Genomic DNA, 7858 nt, shown 5'->3' with positions numbered 1-7858 from the left:
GAAGAAGAGGCCTGCTGGCGGCCGCGTGGCCTAATGGATAAGGCGTCTGACTTCGGATCAGAAGATTGCAGGTTCGAGTCCTGCCGCGGTCGTGGGGTTGTGCTTTCTTTTTATCAATTATAGTACTTTTCACTACTTATTTTGGAAATTAAGCCAAGCGACTGTAGTGGGCATGACCAACTTCCGCCCTACTCTAAAAACTGGGAACTCAGGATATGAACCGACAATTGTGAGAGCGGGATCCCTTAATAAAATGTGGGGCCGGGTTTCTCAATTCTAGCCGCGGTGGAGAGTCCTGTTCAGGTGGAGAGTGGAACGGAGCACCTGCCTTCCGACGGCGATGACCCGGCTCGCTGTGGAGCTCCCTATCCCGGGCGATGATGATGATGATAGTGATGAGCTGTGATTGCACCCACCGGGAGCAGTGCTCCCGCCCCGGGTACAGCTGACGAGCTTCCCTCCCCGGGATCTGCCAATCTCCGCAGCCAGTGCCTGTTGCTCTAGGCGTTTCTGCGCCCTGCTTTCAGCCGGCGATCAGCGGAGTAGGGTCCCGCGAAGGCGGCCTGGGAGAATAAGGGAGAACCCGGGCATTCAAGAGCCCCAGATGAGGAAAGGAAGTGTAGCCGCTGGAGCAGCGGGACTGACTACTTAGAGTTAAAGCACTCTACGGAAAGCATCAGAGGTGAAACGGAGTGGGGGTCACGGGTCACGTGACCAGGGTCTTCGCCTTTTTCCAGGAATCGGGGTTGATTCAGCGACTCTACCTGCTCTTCTGTCACCAGCAGGGGCAAGGACAAGTCTTGGCCAACACCCTTGCATAGATCCCTTCTCTTTTCAGTCTCTCTCTCTCTCATTTTTTTTTCTAAACGATGAGGTCTCACCCTGTATGCAGCCTAAGCTGGTTTGGAACCTATTTTGTCGTCCTGGCTGCCCTCCTGCCTCAGCGCTGGGACTGGCTTCCTCTTGCTTTCCGGTTGAAAGAGTCTTACACATTTTTCAAGATGTACTTAGTAGACACAAAGTGGTTGTTTGTTACCAGTTCTAGAGACACACACAAATACAATCAACCAGAAAGTCCTTATTTTATGCTTTTTCTTGTTTTTACATAACTGCGCAATTGATGCTTCTATAAAGTGACAAAGGCCCTGGGAGTTCCTGGGAGCGGAGGGGGGCGGGGTGGATTTTCAAATCATACAGTCTCCTGCTGAAACTATGATGCTTCATCTGAGGTGTTAGCCGTACCTGCGGCTTGTTCTCAATGGCAACCGCAGACTTTTCATAACATGTTACACGTGCTGCAGATTCTTCAAAACTTTGCCTACAGCTGTTGGTGCAGAGCTTCCAACAGCAGCGGTTGTAGGGAAGTGGCTAAAACCTGTGATTTAATAGAGCAATAAAACACACCTAAAGGCGGGAAGGTGGTGGTGCCTTCTCAACATTCTCAACATCTCAACATTAGGGAGGCAGAGGCAGGTGGATCTCTGAGTTCGAGGCCAGCCTGGACTACAAAGTGAGTTCCAGGACAACTAGAGCTAAACAGTCAAACCCTGTCTTGGAAACACACACACACACACACACACACACACACACACACACACACACACACAAGGGTTAGGTTAGGCAGGAAGTGGTGACCCAATCCCAGCAGAGACAATCAGATCTCTGAGTGTGAACCCTCAGCCCAGGCTGAGGAAATAGCAGGGGGTGAGGAGTGTAACATGCCTTGCAATCATGAGCATCTATCTCCAACACCGGCATAGCACAAAAAACCTGGTGTGGTGGTGGTGGGGTTGCTGGAGCCCAGAGGGCCACAGAACCCTGCCACTCTGAGTCCCAGAGAAAGACCTGATTTCAAAAAGCAAGACAAACAGGTCCTGAGAAATAACGGCCAAGGTTGACCTCTGCCCCTACATACGGATACGGTTGACATCTGACCCACACCCACAGAGAAACAAACACCCTATCAACTGCTTGCTCTCTACAGCCCCAGGCACACATTAACTGGTCCATCTCTCCAGCCTGCAGCGCCCGCTCTGTGTGTGTGCACGTGTGCTTGGCAAACACTCTACCAAGTGAGGTACACGCCCAGTCCTGTGAATAAACAGAGAGCAGCAAGGACTTAGCGGATCTTTCTTTAGCTGAGGTTGTTTGGGTGGAAACGGGAACCAGTGCAGTCACCAGAAGTTAGCAGATCTGAGGGATGCAGGAAGAGCAGACCTAGATGTGAGGGCTCCTTGGTCAGTGTGGAATGACGCAAAGCCTGCCTGGTGGCATGCTCAGTCAATGCTGGGGAGCAGAGCCGAGGATTCCGAGATCAGTCAGGCATGGTGACTTAGTGAAGTACTGTTCTCTCTGGGTTCAAGTCCCAGGCAGGCTCTCTGGCTGAATCAAGAACTCGTGAGCCAACTAGGCCGACCGGCCAGTGATATCCAGAGTTCAGATTACAGATAGAAACCACCATGCCTGGCGTGCTATGCTCGCTTGCTGGCTCGACTCCAGGGCTTTCTGGAAGCAGCCTCCCTATCACTCCATCTCCTCATCAGTGAAAGAGGGTGACAGTTCCTCCCTGGGAGTGCCTAGGTGACATCAGCCTCAGAACAGGAACCAGCATTCCTGTGATCAGAATCGGTCGTTACCACCAGGCTTAGGTCAGGCCCTAGAACAGAGCTCGGAATGAGACCCCACTTCAGTCCCTGTGAAAGTCACAACAGAGGAGAGCTGGGAGGAAATTTTCTCAGATGTCTCAAAACATAGAGAGCAAGAATGTACTTCCAGTACTTGGGAGGTAAAGGCAGGAGGAACGGAAGTTCAAAGTCACTCACTGTCACAGGACGGATTCAAAGCCAACCCAAGATACACCAGACCCTGCCTCGAAAAAAAGAATAAGAAAAGAAAATTGTGTACATGATAAGTAAAAAGGAATTTTCAATCTAAGAGAGGTATTTGTCAAGGTCTTTTAAAAAATACTTGTCAAAGTACATTGTATACATGCATTAATACCATTGTTTTATATAATTAATATACATTAATCTTTAAGAGAGAAAAATACATGTACCATAGATGTACATAGATGCTTTCAGCATCCCAGATTATTGGAGAGCCAAGGTAAATGATAAAGATTATACAAAGGGGAGCATACTCTGCAAATGTGACAATCCATGCCCAGCACAGTCTCCTCTGAGTGCAAAGTAGTACCTCAGTGACATTTAGCTAATGACAAAAAGAAAGAAAGGAAGGAGGGAGGGAAGGAAGGAAGGAAGGAAGGAAGGAAGGAAGGAAGGAAGGAAGAAAAAAGAAAGAAAGAAAAAGAACAATGAGGTCTCTTTCACCAGTGACCGAAACCCCAGCTCAACCTGGCCACAAGAGATCCTGTCTCAAATCTAGTCCTCAGCTGGGCATGATGGCGCCTTCAGTCCCAGCTTGGGAGGCAGAGGCAGGCAAATGTCCGTGAGTTTGAAGTTAGCCTGGTCTACACAGTGTGCTCCAGGACAGCCAGGGCCACAGAGTGAAATTCTGTCTCAGCAACAAAAGACTTAAGCCACTCCTTTCTCCCATACCCTTCCCTCTCCCACCAAAAAAGCCAAAATAAATAGCTAAATAGATACACAAATCCAGGGGCCAGCAACATGAGTCAGCAGATAAAGGTGCTTGTTGCCCACCCTGAAATTCTGAGTTTGAGCCCCAGGATTCATGTGGCAGAGAGAACTACCTCCTGGGTGTTCTCTGGCCTCCGTGGCATTGCGGCCCCTGTGCACACACACAAATTAGCTTTAAGCTTTAAAGAAAGGCATAAGCAGCTGGGAATGGTGGCGCATGCCTTTAATCTCAGCACTCGAAGGTCAGTGGCAAATGGAGTTCTGAGTTCTAGGCCAGCCTGGTTTACACCATATGCGTTCCAGGCCAGCCAGGGCTACATAATAAGACCCTGTCTCAAAACAAAACAAAACAAAGCAAAACAAAAGCCCTGCAGCTTTAATCTGCTAATACAAAAGAGGGTGTTTCCATGGGAAGCAGCCACACTGCTGATAGGAAGGAAAACTTCACAGCTCAATTCTTTCTGACCAGATCAATTTAGTTCAAAAGTTCCATCTCCGATCCTGAGGACTGAGGTAACCCCTTAGCAGCGGCCAGGAACTCAGAAGAGACAGACTGCCGGTGATAAGAATAACAGGAGTCTCCTCTGAGTACCGGTTCCACGCAAGGAAACACATACATGGTCATGGACCAGTCTCTTCTCCTCAGGAAGCGTCCTTGTCACCCACAAGGCTGTATACTTCCACTGACTGCTCTTACTTGTCCTTAACTGCACAGGTGCGCCGCAACCAATTACCCCTATGTAACAAGGAATTGATTTTGGAAATAAGTCTCTCATCCCAATATCCCATAGTAGGCATCTTCCTCACATAGTTGGCGTCTTCCTCTACAAAAGAGGCCGATTAAATGTGCAAATGTAAGTTTCCCCCTTGCCTTCTGGGACCTGAGGTGGGTCAGGGCTCCTGGGGCCTTCTGCAGACGTAATAATGATCAGGTCAGCTTTATGCTTTCAGACTTACCGTCTGCCTAGGGAGCTTGCAGAAATGCCTGGTGTCTTTGTTAGGGACCAGTAAGTACTAGGGTCCAAGCTCAGACCTGGACTGGCTGTACTGGGGTGAGGGGTGCATATGTGTCTATGGTTATGTGTGCATATCCCATGGTTACAGCTTTGTGGCTGGCTCGTGCTACGACTAATGGTTAATCTTGTCAACTTCATTGAACCTGTGAGCAGCTCGGGACTGTGTCTCTGGGATGTCTGTGAGGTTACTTCCTGGAAGGAGTACATGAGGGGAAACCCTCTGCGGGATGGGTGGCTGAAGCCGGGAGATCCCACCGGGAAGCAGTACTGCTTTTAGCCTGTCTGCCTTCATTTCTTGCTGGTGAACACATCTACGCTGTTGCTGCTGCTGGGCTACCATCATTCAAGGGCATTGGAGTCCAACTTCTTTGGCTTTCTAAAATGGACTGAACACCAGAGGCTCTTCAGGACTCCTCCAGGCCTTGAGAACCAGATTGTGAATGCTGAGACACCCAGCCTCGTGGATGGAGCAGCTACCAAGTTCTCAGCAGAGGACCACTGTTGGAATACTCAGGCCATATTGTGTAAAGCAATCTAAATTCTAAATTGTAATACATTTATTCTATTGGTTCTGCTCATCTGGAAAACCAATTAATATGCTAGGCAAGCATTTATCCAACTGATGGTGCTGTGTTGCTAGCCCCATAATACATACAGGTTTAATACATGGAACTACACATTGCCGTATAATGCATAACACATGGGGCTGGAGAGAGAGCTCAGGGGTTAGGAACACTGGCTGCTTTTTCAGAGGACCTGGATTTGATTTTCAGCACCAACAGAGTGGCTCACAACCATCTGTAACTCCAGTCCCAAAGAATCAAATGCACGCTTCTGGTCTCCTTGGGAACCAGACACATATGTGATGCACAGACAAAATGCAGGCAAAACATCATACACACACACACAAAATAATTTTCTAATTAAATATATACAGCTCAGTTTTACTATGTAACTTAATTTAACATGTTAAAAATAACAATCCCTCCCAGTGGTGGTGGTGCGCGCCTTTAATCCCAGCACTTGGGAGGCAGAGGCAGGCGAATCTCTGTAAATTCAAGGCCAGCCTGGTCTACAAGAGTAAACTCCAGGACAGACTACAAAGCTACAGAGAAACCCTGTCTCAGGGGAAAACAAAACAAAACAAAACAAATAGCAATCCATACAGCTGCCTTTGTTAAACTCAGTGTGTCTGAAAACAAAACAGAACAAAAAGAATTAATAATGTAGAAAGGGTTGGGGGAGGGGCGGCGAGAAAGGATTAGAGAGGGTAGGTGGGGGTGAGTGTGTTATACATGTTTATGAAATTGTGTTTTTTTAAATTCTGGGAAGACCCTTGCCTGACTGGCGGCAGCCATCACGTGAGCCAAGAAGGGTGCAGTACCGATCCATCCAGGAGCTATGGAGGAAGAAGCAATCCTTTGTGGTGCGCTTTCCCTGACGGTCCGCTGCGGGCAACACCGGCAGCTGTTTGCGCTGCACAGGGCTCCCCGGCCCACCTGGCCAAGACAATTTAATTTAATTTAATTTTTCAGGGCAGGGCTCGGTGTGTAGCTTTGAGGTAGATAAAGTGACTATTTAACATGACCTTTATTTTAGTCCCCAGCTTCTCCCAAAATTATTTTTTACGACAGTTCCAGAAATCTCAATAAACAGTGTATGTCAAGAAAAGGGAGAGGTAGCCAGGCACAGTGCCTCGCACCTGTAATCATAGCACTTGGGAAACTAAGAATCCATCCTGGGAGCCAATTCATCAGGGCAGATGGACGTCCGGACAGATGGACATCCAGACAGAAGGACAGAATTCTCTGCTTCTAAAGGATTGTTGCATCTTTGAACTCAGAGCCATGGCCTCCCTAGGGTTGGTTTGTTTGTTTTGTTTGCTGCTTTATTTTTTGAGACAAGGTTTCATCATGTAAACCAGGCCGACTTTGAATTCACAGTTATTCACCTGCCTCTGTCCTCTAGGTGCCGGGATTAAAGACGTGCACCCCCACACTGAGTATCCCTGTGTGGGATGAACCTACTGCCACCGAGGAAACTGAGGCCTTCGGCTCTGACCTACAGTAGCCACCCGAACCCACAGTACCAGTTCTGCCTGCCCACAGTAGCAAATGAGTTTCTTGTGGTTGATATGCCACGTCTTTTCAGATCAAAACGTCAGCCTTGCCAAGTGTGAAGAGAAGTACCCATGTCTCTCTGAGAGAATCATAGCTTTAAACGTAGACATTTTCCAGGGCGAGAGTATGCGTGAAAATGCTCTTGCCGTTCTGTTAGAAGGAACCCCTTCACTCCATTTCAGGAACAGGAGTGCCTAAGTTATAAGTCAGCCATTCCTTCAGCAGGGGACGGGGATGAAAGACAGGGAGGGGACAGGTGTTTACTGCCCTGAGAATGCCTCCTACATTCTAGAAGCAAATGACCTTTGTCACTCTTGCATGGGAATGTCAGAATTTTACAATTAGTTTCAGTGCCTAGTCCTTCAGGAGCAGTGTGGGCTTCTTGGGTCCTCTGGAAGGGCCGTTCTCTTGGGTTGCCTTTGTTCCTCTGTTATCCCCACCACACCGCACCTCTTTCTCTCTGAAGGAGTCCCAGGCTCAGCTTAGCTGTGGTCACAGAAGGATTACATGAAGCCCATGAAGCAGGGCCACAGCTCCAAGTGGGGTCTCAAGCTTATAGAGCAAGCAGTTTATTGGTTGTCATCCCTTGAGTCCTGCCAGGAAGTTCACAAAAGTCAATCGCCCCTGTGGGGTCCACGCTCCCCTAGCCACAGCTGACTGGATACAAGGTAGACTTGGACCAGGACCAGCCAGACTTACAAGACACCTACTGTAGACAATGAAGGGAGGCTCAGCCAGAAAACTGGGAAGTGACTATGTTGCTTTTCTTTTGTTTTGTTTTTTTCAAAGTAACTCAAGATAGAATTATTTGGGAAAAGGGACTCTCAAATGTGAAAATGCTTCTGTAAGATTGGTCTATAGGTAAGTCTTGATTAATGATTGATGTAGGAGGGCCCAGTCCACTGTAGGTGGGTCTTCGATAGTATAAGAAAATAGCTGAGCAAGGCCGGGCGATGGTGGAGCCCTTGTTTGCTGGAAAACTCATTTTGGGGCACTCGGAAAACACTTCAGAAGGTTCCTGAGAAACGCCCCCCTCATACCCCACATGGTCCATCACCCAATCCTTCTGATGATTTGTAAACATTTAAAATGCCCTGCACTAAGCAGAGACAGACAGACAGAGTCA

At 48.3% G+C, this 7858-nt stretch overlaps 1 non-coding gene across 1 annotated transcript; it reads left to right on the top strand.

Moving 5' to 3' along the window:
* Nucleotides 1-19: 19 nt before the first annotated feature.
* On the top strand, nt 20-92 carry Trnar-ucg (transfer RNA arginine (anticodon UCG)). The gene has a single exon. It is a non-coding gene; the product is annotated as a tRNA-Arg (tRNA).
* Nucleotides 93-7858: the final 7766 nt, after the last annotated feature.

Source organism: Myodes glareolus, chromosome 24 (genome assembly GCF_982192425.1).
Source record: "Myodes glareolus chromosome 24, mMyoGla1.1, whole genome shotgun sequence".
In the NCBI taxonomy this organism is placed as follows: Eukaryota; Metazoa; Chordata; class Mammalia; order Rodentia; family Cricetidae; genus Myodes; species Myodes glareolus.
This window is presented reverse-complemented; position numbering and strand designations above follow the sequence as displayed.